Source organism: Dipteris shenzhenensis, chromosome 21 (assembly GCF_047967505.1).
Source record: "Dipteris shenzhenensis isolate YYH24624 ecotype China chromosome 21, Dip_SZ_1.0, whole genome shotgun sequence".
NCBI lineage: Eukaryota > Viridiplantae > Streptophyta > Polypodiopsida > Gleicheniales > Dipteridaceae > Dipteris > Dipteris shenzhenensis.
Window position 1 is genome coordinate 49296003 of NC_141616.1, and position 14964 is coordinate 49310966.

A 14964-nucleotide genomic window follows, 5' to 3' on the forward strand; every position below is an offset into this window, starting at 1 on the left:
GCTCGGAAGGGTGACCGGATGTGCAGGGAGTTCTTCAGGACACATGGCCAGAGAGCTGCAGGTGATCAGCTTTGGAGTCTCAGGACAGCGGAGGGACACATCGTCACGGATCCAGGAGAGGTCTTGGGATTGGCCACCGACTTCTACAGGACCCTTTTCCAGCAGGAGCCGCTTGCTCCCTCGTACTCGTCGTGCCCGTGAGGAGGTGTAGAGACACACTCCTTCCTTGGTCCAGCCTAGCATGCAGGCGACGCTGTTGGCACCGTTTACCACGGATGAGATGCTGGAGGCCTTGATGGCCATCGATGGACAGAAGTGCCCAGGTTAGGATGGGCTATCTCGGGCATTCTTCACCTCCTTCTGGAACCAGATCAATCAACCCCTCCTAGCAGCTCTTCAGAGGATTTTCAGCAGCGGTTATATGCCAGAGAGCCTCTCCTCAGGACTGATTTGCCTCATCCCGAAGGGAGGAGATAGACAGGAGATCCGTCAGTGGCGCCCGATCACTCTCCTTACCACTGCCTACAAAATCCTAGCCAAGATGATCAGCGCCAGAGTTCAGCCTCTACTTCCAGACCTCATTCATGACACTCAGATAGGCTTTGTCCAGGACCGCAGTATCCTGGATAATGTCTTCACCTTTTCAGAGGCGGCGGAGTGGGCTCAGCACAACGGATCACACCTTGCCATCCTACTTCTCGACTTTAAGAAGGCCTACGATCGGGTGGACTGGTCCTTTCTGGAGGGGACTCTGGAGCGGCTAGGTTTCCTAGCAGGTTGGATTCAGGGTATTTCAGCTTTGTACAGGACAGCCTCTAGCAGAGTCATCATTGGAGGCAGGATGGGTGAGCGTTTTAGCTTGGAGAGATCAGTGCATCAGGGTTGCCCCATTGCTCCTTACCTGTTTCTCTTCTTCGCCGAGGCTATGACTTACTACCTCCGGGCGAGGTCTACAGGGATCAGGGGTGTTCGCCTTCCCCTCCGAGAGGACACGGAGCTCTTGGACTCGGAGTACGCGGATGACACAGCCCTGTATGTCCAGGACGATGAGTTGATGCTGGAGAGGGTGAGGATGGCCCTGGAGGTCTTCTGCTCGGCTGCTGGTGCGAAAATCAACTGGAACAAATCAGTTGGTTTCCTCACAGACCCCGGGGCGCGTTCTCAGTGGGGAAGGTTTTTGGGTTTCAGGTGGATCCCGCAGGGACAGACAGCTAGATACCTGGGTTTTCAGGTCGGCCTGGACATCACGCCAGCTCAGCAGTTTCTCCCGGTGCTAGATTCCATCCGACAGAAGCTGGTTTTCTGGAGCACTGCTAAGCTTTCCCTTGCAGGTTGTGCCTTGGTAGTCAACCAAGTCCTCCTTGCCACGGCTTGGTATGTGGCTTCCTGTTGGTGTTTCTCGAGATCCAGTGTGGCACAGCTTAGGAGGCTGGTTCGGAACTTCCTTTGGTCCGGGGAGGATGGCCTCAGAGACACCAGAGCCAGGGTTGCTTGGCAGACAGTTATTCTTCCGCAGGCTGAGGGAGGCCTGGGAGTCATCGATCCAGAGCTGCAGAGTCAGGCCTTGTTAGGCAAGTTAGTCATCCGCGGTTTGACCCCGGGGGGGCAAACGTGGAAGATGCTACTTCAGTAGGGGGTCGGTTCGTGTGTCCCGCGTCGAGGTGGAGAGTGGCTCCCGTCCCTCAGGTGGATCTTCACTTCCGCCCCGCTTACTCAGCCCCGTTCCCCACTCGTTCGTAGCCTCCTCATGGTTTGGAGGCGGCTCCGCCTCAGTCTCATTCAGTCCCCTCCCCGCTGTCAGGAGGAGATCGATCGCCAGCCGCTTATCTGGAATGATCAGGTCAGAGATGCCGAGGGCCTTCAGTTGGGGGAGAGATCACATATCAGGTGGGATGGTTGGATGAGGGGGCCAGCCCGGTCCCTTCGAGTTTGGAGGGACATGTACAGACATTTGGAGACGGCTGATCTCGCAGACGCAGCTGGAGGTGCACGTGGAGCCCAGGCGAGACGCACGGAGATCGACGGCGCGATCCCAGCTGATTGGTTGGTTCCACCTGAGCCTCAGATCCTCATGCCTGGTGACGACCGTTGGCTGGGACAGTTCACCCCCCGTGGCATCCCACTGGTGGTCACAGGACGTATGGACGACTCCTCTATTTCTTTCTTCGCGGTTATGGGGGATGGATGACTCAGGAGAGAGGATGCACTCATCGACCCCCTACTCCCATGGCAGAGGGTTCGGATCGTAGGCCTTTTGGGGAAGGTCTGGCATACCGATCCTAGCATTGAGCAGGATCAGCTGCAGCTTTGGCAACTCTAGCTCTGGGAGGGGCGGGCCTTGTCAGAGCTTGATTGGGACCCAGGAGAGTGGAGCTGGGCAGAGGTTGTGACAGGACAGGGGCCGACCTCCTTCTTTGCCTACAACACGACTTTGGGCAGGCGAGTTCTTGGGAGGATGCAGAGCCGCCCCCCCACCCAGCGGCCCAGTTGGTACGCACAGGGTATTTCCAGATTCTTTTTGCAGGCCTTCTGGAAGGCCTTGTGGGAGAGCTGGCGACCGCGGAAGATCTCCTACTTCCTGTGGCTTCTCGCCCACAAAGGTCTTCCGGTGGGGAGCTGGTTGAGACAGATAGGCCAGGACGGACGCTGTCAGATCTGCCATGAGGTTGAGGAGTCACCAAAACACTGCCTGTGGAGCTGCACTCGCGCCCAAGAAGTGTGGAGGTGGACTTTCGGGATTCTCACTCGCGCAGCACCAGAGCTAGGCTTGATCACGTGGGGCGCGTTCTGTTGGTGCAGCACCGCACCTGGTCTACATCACTTATTCGAGGCATGCCAGCAGGACCCCACTTTCCTTATCATGCAGGGTACATGGGGGCTGCTCGAGGGTATCCCGCAGCACCTAGCAGAGGCGGATACAGGAGTTCAGGAGAGGCAGCCAGTCTGGGAGATTATTAGCAGCATAGCAGGGTGGCACATTTGGACCTCGCGTTGCACGCAGATCCTCGGTGGCACCTCCTTATCGACTGCCCAGATCATGACTGATATTTGGTGCGAGATTATTCATACCCTAAGAGGCCAGTGGGACCAGATTCAGGGAGATTCCCGGTCCGGTCAAGAGAAGCGGAGACGCTTCCTCCGGGCTTGGAACACTCAGGGCCTCTTCTTCGAGCAGACTTCGCAGGGCCTTCGGTGGCGCTACTCACCACCCCGATGGCTGTTGATTCACACTCGCCTTTGAGAGAGTGATTTATTGTGTTACCTTTTAGGGCTGTGTCCGATTTGTGAACGCAGCCCGTCAGCTACAAGTTGACCTTTTGTATCTTGTTCTCGAAGTAATATAATTAGCACTGTTTTTTCAAAAGATAACATGTCCAATTGCTTCACCCTTCGGTGCCCTTCTTTATCACAAAATTAGCATGCTGTGTTGTTGCTCTTCGTTCTTTCCCTTGATAGGTGCTCCACTTGATGGACATTTGCAATTTCTTTGTGCCTGTTGAACTATCAGTCTTTGAATTTGTGGGTTGGAAATTTGTAAATGTTGAACTATCAGTCTTTGAATTTTCGGGTTGGACATTTGTAAATGTTGCAATACTTGCCTGACTAGCATTCATTCGCCATGTGGCCATCAAATTTTCACTTTGAAACCGGGCCTCACCCTTTTCTCTGTTTCCTCTAACGTCCATTTCTTTTATGGGCATCTTTAGCTCCTCCTTCTCAACATTGGTGTTTGTTTTAATCACCACTTCTTCGTCTTTGTCTTTGCTATTTTCCACTTCTCAATCAATATTTTCTTCCTTTCTTAGGGTTCCATGTTGCCCTTCTTGACCACAATCACCCTGTTGCAATTCTTTAGATGTCCGTCATTAGCTATGTAATCTCCATATTATTCAACTCCACTCCTTGAGCAAGAGCAATCATGAATCAAGACCTTAACCAACATTATGGTATTCCATGTTGTTAAGCTGATTGGTTAGCACCCTTATTTGTGATGGGAATTCATACAATGATTTACCTTTGTTTGGTTAAGGTGCCCAAGCTTCAACAATACATCTTCCTTGTAGAATTTGTGCTACAACCTTTTCCAAAATATAGCTTTCAACTCATCCCATAGTAAAGTGCCCTTGGTGAGTGCTATAGTGCGAAAGCTCAAAACTCCAGGACTAGCTTACAAGGTTGTAGCCATTTGCAAAAAATTCTATAGAAGATGAAATGGGGGATTTTCCCCTTTGTGTCCCAATGAATTTGATATTTTTGATCCTCTTGCTTTCTCATCTCACCATGGTGGTATTGGTGGTGGATTTTCTGAATCTATCCATCTCTGCATGCCCCATTTGGTTCAGTCTTCTTCCTTGTGATGGTGATGAGAATCAACGTCTTGGGTTTTGCCAAAAATTGCTTGAATTCACCTAAATGTGGGTTTCTTGTGACTCTCTTGGCCACTCCCTTCTTCTTGTCTTCATTCAGCATCATGGATGGTGGCAAGTTGTTTGTGTTGCTCACTTCCCTTAGTCAAGGATCGTCTTCTTCAACGATCGCCCCAAGCATTCTTATCTCAACTACAATTCTAGCGATCGGCTCTTTCTTTGTTGTTGGTATCTTTGTTGGTGTCTTGTTCTTACATCTATCAGCTCCAACATTCACCACCACAAGTTGATTTGCTTGCACTCCATTGGTTTCTCCAACACTTACCACTTTGCATTCCCTAGTCGAATCACCTAGTGTTTATGATGTATGATGATATGTTGGTGCTCTAGTTCATCCTGTGGCCCTTTGTTTCATCTGAATGTGTGGGGAATCGCCATTTCTAGATCACTAGTGCAGTGTCACCCTCGTTGAGCAATGCAAATCATCTTGCTATGAACGCATAGCATTGGGGGGGGCAAGGGAGTTTGCACAATGTAGAATGCGATGATGAACTCAAAGAGGAAGGAAATATGTTCACATAAATGGAAATCAAACTTCTTCTATTTTTGTTAAATAAAGAATCAAGCTTCTTCTATTACTTGCTAAAATGGCAGTCAAATAGAAGTGGCTCATGGTCGCACCTATACACATGGGTTTCCCTGGTACCAGGGATAACTCCTAGAACTCTGGAACCTTATATACATGACCATCCCTCTAAAATTAGTTGTGGGTATTATCTATTGCATTTACAATGGTTCACATCTCCTTGCAAGAAAGGGTAGCTACCAATACATCATATTGGACCTTTTTAACATATTTCTCCTTCGTAGATAATCCAAACATCGTTAAAAATCTCTTCCTTAGTGTGTTAGTTGACTTGTATTCAAATGTTTGCTTTTTCTCTTAATCTGTTGCTATAATAAGCACATTACTTTGACAGCTAGGGTCCTTTGTCACCTGGCATTGTAGTATAGTGTCATCTTGCTTGTCTTCTAGACCCATCTATAGGGGATCGGGCATCTGGTATACAACATGGATAGGTGGAGCTGCTCCCTACTCAAGCTAGTCCTTCGCCCATTTGCTTCTTGGTCCAGAGCTCAGTCCATTTGCTATGCCCTTTGGTTGGGGTATTTGCCTTTGATGTTATTTGAATCCTTGAAATGTTAGTTCAAGGGTTCAAACAACTTGTTCATAATTTGTGATAAGAGCATAAATCAACAATACCAATAAATGTCTCAGATACAAAAGGGAACGCCTTGCAATGTCTAGCTTATGTGCATCTCTAAAGACCCATGCATGACACCAAAAAATGGGGGTGTATATTCTTCAAACAAAGTTAAGAGTAAAGGTCTTATGCAGTAAGCAATGCATACAAGATATAGGGAATGACAACATAACAAAATTGTTGTGCATTAGACACTCATGAACAAGTTATGTACATACATGGCAAGTGCCTATGTGAAAATAGGAGTGTTCTAAGCATGACAAACTCTTCATAATGGAAGGTTGAAAGAATTCACGTGCCTTAATGATTTAAAGTGGAAGTTTAGAATTGCCACCATATTAGTTGAAGGAGCTCAAAATAAAAGGAGCCTAGACCTCTTTTGCAAGATCCAAGATTTCTATAAGAAATTGAAACTCTTTCAAGAGGACTAACCGTGCTTTATTTTGATCATATGAGTAGTATCCAACTCAAAAAGAATCTAGCCTTTCATGACACAACAAAGCATATTGAAGTACATTATCTCTTTGACAAGTGCTCTAATCTGATAATATGAACAACATACAATTCACAAAGAATCTAGCCTTTCATGCTAGAGCAAAGCATATTGAATTCAGTACATTATCAATTTGTCAGAGAAAAGGCTCTTAGTGAATAAACCAACCTTGTTTTCTTTATGATACAAGAACAAGTTGTAGATATGTTGACCATCATTATGAGATGGGTCCATTGCTTTTGGACACTATGAACAAGTCTATGTTTTTGTCACTTTGCAATGGTAGAAAAATAGGGTGTTACTTTTGCTACCGTTATATGTATAGAATTTTTTGGCACTTTCATCACTTGGTGACATTACTGTTTTAGGGAGCCACTCTAACATCGTTGGTGCATTAATGGCGGGGGGAATCAGCAAGAGTGTCTGCCATAGAACTGGCTAGTTAGGGCTGGTTGGAGCCAACCAACCAGGCCAGATATTGGGCAGAACTAGGGGCTGGACCCGGCCTTGAAGTGTGGGCCAAAGGCCCTAGAAAAGAGGGCCCCAAAGGGGCATTTATAGGCAGACCAGGTCAGGGCCTGGTCAGCCTGTTTGGGTCGGCCATAGGCAGCCTGACTGGTCGATTTTTTGCCAGCACCTTAGGGCCTATAAAAGCAGAGGCTTTTGGCCTCATTCCATATCACTTGCAGTAGCGATTCAGGGAGTAGAAGGAGCAGCAGATCAGCCACCTGTGGGCCTCTATCTAGAAGGAGACAAGTGGGCTATAGAGCTGCAGACTTAGCTCAGAGTGCTACCCACCTAGGCTGGTGCAAAGACAGCAAGGTGGAAGGGATCTCGATGGAAAATGTACTTACGCTCAAGGTGGAGCAAGCGGGCTTGAGTCTAGAGATAGCTAGCAGATAGGAGAAGTACCTTGTGGTAAGATCAGAGGACCACACCGTTGGTGGGACTCTGGATCTCTCTCTTTTATATTGTGTCCATAGCTTTGGACGAAAATATATTATTTTGGTGGTTTCTCTATCTAGTTGGTTCATTGTCTCTATTGATGAGTCTGCACATCTATTTTATGCACATAAGTTAAGAAGTTTGTGATTCCACACCCCACACACACACTGTGTGACCTCCTGGGCATTACTATCAGTCTTCCACTATGCGTACCCTCTGTTGGGTCATTTCTAACATGGTATCAGAGCCCAAGTAGGAGGCTCACAAGTGTGGCAGCTTGAAGGCAGGGACCTTGCTGAAGGACGACCCTGATTCAGAAGCTCTTGGGAATCGACTTCCATGACTCGAGGAGAGTGCCCTTGCGAGAAGGAGGGTGACTCAGGTTCAGTCAAGTGCTGTGGTCCAGGTTATCTGGAGATGTACTTTTGTTGCAGACCTTGCCAAAGGAAGGATGGTGGGTTGAAACAGAGCCTTAGAGCATGGTGCCTGGAAGACTCTAGGTTGTCCACTCATTATGAGGGGGACAACTGGAAGATCGTAGAGGCTAGGTTGCTCGAGTTCGAAGGCAAGAACGTGACTGAAGGAGGTGGTGCTAGGAGGTGCTACTAGAGATGGACTTGTGTATCGGGATGGTGTGCAGATGCGGAACCAGACCTGGTGGAGCAGGAGCCACTGGATGAAAAGCCATGAAAAGATTTTGACATCGAAAAGTTCCAGAGGACTACGACCAGGGAGTTACTGGAGCATCGTCATCGACGTGTTGGCATTGGGCCGAGATGTGTCGATGAGAGGGGGTGTTGGAAAGGTCACCTCCCCATCTGTAAGCCCCCAAATGAGGAGAGCATGGGGGGGCGAACCTAGGGTTTGAGGGAGTGCCACATGGGCAGCATCCTGGCTGCCATGTAGGTGCTAAGTAGACAATAAAGAGTGAATTACCTGGAGAGATCAGCATGGCTGCGTCAGAAGACACCTTTGTGAAAGGGAGATGGCGGGGACTGGATGTCTTGGATCTGCCCTGGTAGAAAGGATCTGATGAGGAGCATGATTGCGTGGTGATCCAGAAGAAGAGGCACTTGCAATAGGTGTGTGTAGCAGCAAGGCCAGCACATGGCGCATTAATGGCGGGGGGAATCAACAGGAGTGTCTATCATAGAATTGGCTGGTTAGGGCTGGTTGGAGCCAGCCAACCAGGCCAGATATTGGGCAAAACTAGGGGCTAAACCCGGCCTTGAAGTGTGGGCCAAAGGCCCTAGAAAAGAGGGCCCCAAAGGGGCATTTATAGGCAGACCAGGTCAGGGCCTGTTTGGGTCAGCCATAGGCAGCATGACTGGTCGATTTTTTGCCAACCCCTTAAGGCCTATAAAAGCAGAGGCTCTTGGCCTCATTCCATATCACTTGCAGCAGTAGTTCAAGGAGCAGAAGGAGTAGCAGATCACCTGTGGGCCTCTATCTAGAAGGAGACAATTGGGATGTAGAGCTGCAGACCTAGCTCAGAGTGCTGCCCACCTGGGCTCGTGCAAAGACAACAAGGTGGAAGGGATCTAGACGGAAAGTCTACTTACACTCGAGGTGGAGCACGTGGGCTTGAGTCTAGAGATAGCCAGCAGATACGAGAAGTACCTTGCGGTAAGATCAGAGGACCACACCATTGGTGGACTCTGGATCTCTCTTTTGTATTGTGTCCATAGCTTTGGACGAAAATATATTATTTTGGTGGTTTCTCTATCTGGCTGGTTCATTGTCTATTGATGAGTCTGCACATCTATTTTATGCACATAAATTAAGAAGTTTGTGATTCCACACCCCACACACACACACACTGTGTGAGCTCGGCATTACTATCAGTCTTCCGCTGTGCGTACCCTCTGTTGGTCATTTCTAACATCCAATACCAATGAAGGCCTCGTTTTGTCTTTTCCACTCCTTGGAAAGGGGATTGATGAGGGTCACTCGAGTTGTGCAAAGTAGTTGATGTACCAACTAGGCCGTTAGACCTCAGGGTATACTCTATGGATTATGCAGTCACATCCATTCTTACAATAGGGTTACGTGTAGACTTGTTGAGCCAAGAGTCTCCATTAATGCATGCAGCTAATTGGCTAGTTAGTCTTACACTTGTGGAGATTCCCTTTTTTTGCTTATACTTGGCTAGTTCTGTCATGACTTGAGGCCCCATTTAAGGCAAATTTGACTGCCTAAGTCATGCGTGGGACTTAGAGCTCTTGTTCATGCATGAAATGCCCAAGGTTGGATGCTTGTTGAAAACGTCATGATTGTATCAATAAGACACCCCACTTCACTTGAGAGACACTGACACTGTGTTATCAGCACAAGTCGACTAGGTCGGCATGGTCAAATTCATTCGTTGACCAAGGTGGTTTAAGTCAAGGTTCACCATAAGGTCAATGTAGTCGTGTTGTCGTTTGTTGCTACTACAACACAACTTTAATAGTATTGGTTGTGCTTTTATCCTACCTTATTGGTTGCTTTTGGTCCTTTTTACGGTAGGCAGTCTAAGGGAAAGTTTCCCTTTTGTGAACTCTTCATGATCCATCCAAGTGGTGCTATCCCTTTTGAGGTAGGACCTTTTCAAGTGCGCGCTCTCTTTGGCTGGGTTCACACCACTCGCTCGATAAGGGAGGAAAAAAATATGACATGTCTATGCTTCACACCACCAACAGTTAAGGTTTATAAAATTATGACGTTTTAATGTTATTTGTGCTTTTTAGTAGCTCTACTTCGGACTTCCTCTAATGATAGTTGTCTTTTTTTGCCGTCCACAGTCTACTGAACGATTTGAGAATGTTGGAATCATCCTGCTCAAGGATACACGCACATTCTCTCAAGCTTACATTGGCAAGTTTTCGAGATATTGCCTCTAAGATCAAAGGAATCGCCAAAAGACGATGAGAATTTAAATTTTTCCTAACGTGCTGCTCGTAGTGATTTTACAGGCGTTCAACTACGATTACGACAAACATTTAGGTAATATGCCAGTATCTTATCCATTCGCGAGACTTATCCTCGACACTAATATTCTTGACGTTTATATTCTCGACGTTTATATTCTCGGCTTTAATATTATGGATGTTATCTCAATGTCCAGGGAAGGGCCAGTTTCCTTGGATTATAACTCTTTGGGAAAGGAAGCGCATTGCACAATATGTGTGGTTATACTAAGTATATTATATATTATCATATAAGTATATTTAATTGCTCGTTCTTGTTTTCAATCTGAATTCTTACAACATTCCACTCTTCAAATGCATGTTCTCGATGCGAGGGAGCAAAGAAATGCAACATATGACGAGGCAACCCAAAGGTAGGATATATCTAGGGGAAGGGTTAATCTTCCGTTGTATCATCATCTGATGGTAAGGATGAGTTTGAACTTGCATCACACCCCCCCAACCGCAGGGAAAGATAGGCCTATATTGGACACACTCTATGCACCCATAACGTGTGGGGCTATGAAGCAAGGAGGCCTTTAAAGTTCACGCTCTATTGATAGACCTACATGGAGCATTCAAATAGTACTTACTGCCCCTCTAAGCATTGTCTTCTGATTGCCCATACTTTTACTTGTAAGTCTAGACGGCACCACGCCTTGGTCGATTTGATATCTATGCGAAGATCCACTTGGGTCAGAAATCGCTATCCTGGATGGATGGATATGGGCCGTGGTCTGTGTCCACTCAAGCTCAAGGTCCCATTTCTCTTGCAATCAGTTCTAATTGTCCCTCCTAGAAGAAAGCTGTGATAATCTTTAAGTTGCGTCATGCTAGTCTGCATCCTGTGACATCATGGAGTGCTCCATGTCTGGACAAGGAAGATTCCGCAAGATTGGACGTTGGGGTTCCTATGTGACTTGTTGGAGTCTGAGACTGATCAACACTAGATTTTCTGATGCCGTGATGTGATTGCCTCTTCCAAAAGGATTACAGACCCATGTGTCATATTTTTGCTGGTTGTAGAAAGCGATCCCTATACAACAATCGCTTTGTGGGGAGCTGTGTGTACTCAGTCCAAGTCCTCAAGGTATATACGGCAAAATATCTGAGCGAATAATGATGATAAATTCTTACTCCTCCCTTCCACCACCCAAGCCCATAAAAATTCCCCCCTAATAAGTCTCTTGATACAGATGGTATGCTGAGGATTGCAAAACCATGCAGCATTACGGGAATGGATTTGACTTCTAAGATGGAAAGTTTATGTCTTCTAGATGTGTAGGTGGTGCAGGGGAATTTCTCTGGAAGAACTGCAGCCAGAAGTTAACCTCATGATACAACAAACAAAGAATAAAACCCAATAAGATTGTCCATCCACTCTAAGGAGTGAGTCGTCGAGTTATAAATGGCCAACCCATGTGTGGTCCCGAGCTCCAAAAGTGATGCTCCATCCCTTTCCCTTGAGTGGCATGCCATCAAGGTATCATTGTGTGCATGTCACTGCATAATGGAATCTCTATAAAGTCAATAAGATATGTATGCCTGTGTGTGCAAGCGTTCAAGTCTTCTAAACGAAGAACTTCACCTGCTCTGAGAACATCAAAAAACATGTCTAAGTACAGGGAGAGGTGTGGCAAAGAAGATGTCTCTAGTAGAAAGGAGTAACTGCTATGTCGAAGGTGCCAATTGGAACCTGAGTGACACCTTCCTTTCATATTCATCGTACTTCACCATAGAGGGAATGTACCCATGCTCTAACAGCATCTGAGACTTCCAACTCTGATGAGAACCAGATTCTTCTCCACAGACATCCCACGCTTGACGTTCTGAGATCACCTCACATGGCTCATCAATTCTTGTCTAACAAATTCAGTTGTGTTTTTCATTGTGGCATACTGAACAAAGCTGAAGGTTTCTGACATGGTAAGATGATTGATATTCCAAAGAGTATCCAGTATAGCATATATTCCCATCAGTCTTGGAGATGAAATCATTCCTAAACCATGTTCAGAAGCTCCTTGCCTTTCAAACCCATTTTTGCAATTGCCTTCTTGTCTGTTCGTAGGTCACACAATTAGGATTTTGGACAGCCCTCTCAAACAGCCCCTTTCCCCCAAATTCATCCTGCCTGCCAGCAACCTGGAGGATAGATGTTTTTGCTCCATAGCACCGTGAATAAAGCAGTTAGCAGCACATCTCGCTTCACATCTTTACAAATCTTGCCATGTTTCTGGTGTGATGCAGTCTTCATGAGAGAGTCATTGCCATGTTCTTGAAATTATTTGGCACTGAAGGCTTTCAGACAGCGCTAGCGAGTAAAATCTAGCCACAATCTTCAGCATAGATGTTTGAAAGAAGGATATAAGGTGCTGCATGATCTCGAGCCACATACAGTAAATTTTTAGCGATGCGTCTTGCCCGTTCCACATCTCCATGTATTCTACATGCACCAAGTAAACTCTTCCAGATACAGGCATCAGATTGAAAAGGCATTCTGCTAATCAAGTCTTCAGCCTCATTCAGCAAACCAGCCCGCCCAAGCAGGTCAATCATGCAAGTGTAATGCTCCAGAGTGGGTTTGATTTCATGGTTGCCAACCATAACATTGAAGAACAAACGTCCCTCATCCACAAGGCCTGCATGGCTACATGCAGCAAGAATGCCGAGATATGTGACCTCATCTGGCTTAACGCTTTCCTGTTGCATTTCTTCAAACAGTTGCAGGGCCTTCTCACCATGCCCATAATGACAATATGCAGCAATCATGGCATTCCATGAAATCACATCACAACGTTGCATTCTATCAAACAACATTTGTGCATCCTCCAGAGCCCCACATTTGCTATACATATTGAGAAGGGCAGTCCCCACAATATCAGATGTGAGACAAACAGCAGTGATGCATGCATGGATAGCCCTACCTTCTGCTAGGGCTGACATGCTGGCACATGCACCAAGAATGCTTACAAAGGTGAAGTCGTCTGGCTCAATGCCCTCTTGTTGCATTTGTAGGAATAATTCTAGGGCCTCCTTGCTGTAACCGTGCTGTGTGTATGAAGCAAGCATAGCATTCCAAGACACCAAGTTGTGTTTGCCCATTGTCTCAAACAATTCACGGGCCTCTTTTATAGCTCCACATTTGCCATACATGTTAACAAGAGTGGTCTTTATGACAGCATCTGAGTCAAATTCTTGATTCATGATGCATTCATGAATAACTTTACCCTCAGTTAGGTCACCCATATCGGTACATGCGCCAAGAATAGTGATGAAAGTAATCTTATCTGCCCCCACTCCTTCCTGATGCATTTTTTCAAAGAGTAGGAGTGCCTCCTTTCCATGCTTATGCTGGGTGTATGCAGCAAGCATTGAGTTCCAAGAGACCAAAGTGTGCTGATACATTTTGTCAAACATACAGCACGCCTCCTTCAAATGTCCACACTTGCCATACATATTGATTAGTGCATTTGCGACGTGAGTATCTGACTCGTAACCTTGGTTAGCAATGTTTTTGTGGATTGCTTTGCCGTCTGCTAAGAATGCATCACTAGTGCATGCACCAAGAATGCTGATAAAAGTAATGTTGTCGGGGTTCTGCTGCATTTGTCTAAAGAGATGAAGAGCCTCCATCTTCTGCCCCTGCTGGACATGTGCAGCAATAATGGCATTCCAGGAGGCCACATTGTGTTGGTGCATAGTGTCAAATATTTTCCGTGCATCATTCAGAGCACCACACTTGCCATACATGTTGATGATGCCATTTCCTACCAGTACATCTGAGTCAAAACCGCTATCTATAATGCATTGGTGGATAACTTCTCCGTCTGCAAGGACTCCCAGATTGGCACATGCACTCAGAACGCTGATAAAGGTAACTTTATTAGGCTTCCAGCCTTCTTGTTGCATGCATCCAAAGAGGTGAAGGGCCTCCGAACCAAACCCATGCTGTGCATATGAGGTAATCATGGCATTCCAGGAGACCAAATTGCGTTGGTGCATACTGTCAAATATGGCACGTGCATCCTCCAAAGCCCCACACTTGCCATACATATTGAACAATGCAGTGGCCACGACAACATCTGACTCGAACCCATAGTCCATGATGGTTTGATGAACGGCCAAACCTTGTGCTAAGACGGCCGAGCTGGCACAAGAGCGAAGGATGCTGATGAAGGTTACGTTATTTGGCCGCATTCCTTCCTGTGGCATTTCCAAAAACAGTTGAAGGGCCTTCCAATTGTGTCCATACTCAGCGTATGCAGTCATCATGGCATTCCAGGAAACGACATCACGTCGATGCATTTTGTCAAACACGGCACGAGCGTGCCCAACAGCCGCGCAGTTGCGATACATAGAAATGAGCAGGTTACCCAGAAACAAGTCTCCGATGAGCCCTCGTCTGATAATATGTGCATGGACGCAAATTCCATCGGGCAAGGTGACAGCGCCTCGCATGTGAGAGGCAATGCGATGCTGGTGGAGCTGATCAAGCGCCTGTTCTAACTTCCTGATGTCCAATTTCTCATTCATGGATGGCAATGTGTTGCTGTGGATGAAGCTGGGAGAAATGTTCCCAGCATGGGAGAAAGAAGCGGCATGATCGTCCAGCAGCTTGGACTGTTGCATTGCGAAAGGCGAGGTGAGGACCATGGCTGGCGAGCTAAATCCATGACTGCTGCATTTCCTTTGAATGGATGGATTTTGAACAACAATCTCTCTTGGACAAATGTACACCTCATCCTTTTGGCCACACCTGGCATGTTGGAATGCATGCCTCTGCCATGTGGTGCCATGTGGTCGGCCAAGATTACTTACATCTCTGCTGCCCCATCGGTCCATATTAGTAGAAGGAATCTATCCTCCGTTTAACGTTACAACCCACTAAGTAGCACTTACCTCGAGTTTTGCCGCCGCCACCACATGTCACTCTGAAGAGCCCCTCC

The 14964-nt window shown here is 46.9% G+C and overlaps 1 pseudogene; it reads right to left on the reverse strand.

Moving 5' to 3' along the window:
- Window positions 1–11174: 11174 nt before the first annotated feature.
- LOC147888996 (pentatricopeptide repeat-containing protein At3g09040, mitochondrial pseudogene) lies at window positions 11175–14427 on the reverse strand (annotated as a pseudogene).
- Between the last annotated feature and the right edge of the window lie 537 nt (window positions 14428–14964).